The sequence below is a fragment of the Gossypium hirsutum genome, chromosome A04 (genome assembly GCF_007990345.1).
Source record: "Gossypium hirsutum isolate 1008001.06 chromosome A04, Gossypium_hirsutum_v2.1, whole genome shotgun sequence".
NCBI classification, from domain to species: Eukaryota; Viridiplantae; Streptophyta; class Magnoliopsida; order Malvales; family Malvaceae; genus Gossypium; species Gossypium hirsutum.
The window spans coordinates 84,703,281-84,705,230 of record NC_053427.1 but is presented as its reverse complement, the minus strand read 5'-3'; the positions used below and the strand labels follow the sequence as shown (position 1 = coordinate 84,705,230).

Genomic DNA, 1,950 nt, shown 5'->3' with positions numbered 1-1,950 from the left:
AACAAATATTATTATGTTTTTGTTGAAGAGCGAGCCATTAAGATAGAAATCCAGGCTTCATGTTTGAAGAAAATAAACTTAAAAGTTAAAACTAAGTTGTTATAGACTGAATCCAATTTGTTTAATTTTATTATGATAATATAAACAAATTAATCGAGTATTCAACTCATAAAAAAGGCCAAAGGCGTTGAGTTGGTGACAACAAATTATATATTTTAGACAATCATCATCATATATGTCATAGTCTGATATAGTTTTCAGTAATAAATAGGTGAGAAGTTGACCTAACAAAATCTTCACTTCCCAATACCTATAAAAGGGTCATCAGCTCATGCAATTGCATAAACAAGCACATTTCAAATATCCATTTTGAAGCACTTCTTGGTATCTAGCTTCTGGTTTTTTTAACCATGGCTTCCCTTCGATTCCCTTTCTTTGTGATATCGTTTTTACTTTTCACACTATCATTGATGAGCAGCAACATAGTCTTGGTCGGTGCCCGACGTCTTTTAGAGACATCTATGCCAGAGATCCCTAAACGAGAGTTGCCTGAGATGCCGTCCTTTCCAAAGGTTGAACTCCCAAAGCCCGAGTTGCCAGAAATCTCAAAACCTGAAATACCTAAAATACCAAAGTTGCCAAAACTTGAATTGCCTAAAGTTCTGGAGTTGCCAAAGTTTCCAAAGATAGAATTACTTAAAGTTCCTAAGGTGCCCAAACCAGAATTACCTAAAACTCTTGAGCTACTAAAACCTAAATTACCAAAAGTTCCTGAATTACCAAAACAAGAATTGCCGAAAGTTCCTAAGGTGCCCAAGCTAGAATCACCCAAAGTTCCTGAATTGCCAAAACCTGAATTATCAAAAGCTCTTGAGTTACCAAAGCTAGAATTACCCAAAATTCCTGAGGTGCCCAAGCTAGAATTACCTAAAGCTCCTGAGTTGCCATTACTTAAAGTTTCTGAGTTACCAAAGCCAGAATTGCCTAAAGTTCCTGAGGTGTCCAAGCCAGAATTACCTAAAGCTCCTAAGTTGCCAAAACCCGAATTACTAAAAGTTCCTGAGTTACCAAAGTCAGAATTTCCCAAACTTCCTGAGGTGCCCAAGCTAGAGTTGCCATAACCCGAATTACCAAAAGTTCCTGATTTACCAAAGCCTGAATTGCTTAAAGTTCCTGAGATGCCCAAGCCAGAATTACCCAAAGTTCCTAAGTTGCCAAAACATGAATCACCAAAAGTTCCTAAGTTACCAATGCCTGAATTGCCTAAAGTTCTTGAAGTGCCTAAGCCAAAATTACCCAAAGCTCCTGAATTACCAAAGCCTGAATTGAAACCAGAATTACCCAAAACTCCCGAATTGAAAAAATCTAATTTATCAGAGCCAGAATTGCCCAAAGTTCCCGAATTACTAAAAATTCTGGAGTTACCAAAACCATAATTGCCGGATGGTTCTGAGTTGCCTAATTGCCTACCATGCCGGAAGCTTGAATCATGATACTACTTTTGTTTTCCCTCAATATTCAACATATGGTTTTTAGATATTCTTTTTTATGGGAGTTTCTTGACCAGCAGATTTGTGTTCATTTCATGATTCACTTGTAGACCATGTTATCATAAACGTTTGCTTGAGTGATGTTATTGTTTGCATCTATATATTTCATGTATACTTTCTAAATAAATTTATAGTTATATGTTGGGCTTTCTTATTTGTCATTTGGTATGTTGTGAGTATTGGTAAATCATCCAAATAAATTGATAGATTTACCAAGATCAAAAAGACATATGGGTCACTTATGGGGGTTCGACCCAACTACAACCCAATTCTTACTAAGAAAAAGACATCACCGTAACTAAAATTTCACTTTACAAAAGTAAAGTTACTTTAATCATAAAAAAATTGGTCAAATTCTATTACTAGAAGTGGTACTTTGCATAAGTTGTGGATTTAGTAC

At 35.7% G+C, this 1,950-nt stretch overlaps 1 pseudogene; it reads left to right on the top strand.

Annotated features, from left to right (window-relative positions):
- Positions 1-410: 410 nt before the first annotated feature.
- On the top strand, positions 411-1,563 carry LOC107948096 (protein PELPK1-like; annotated as a pseudogene).
- Positions 1,564-1,950: the final 387 nt, after the last annotated feature.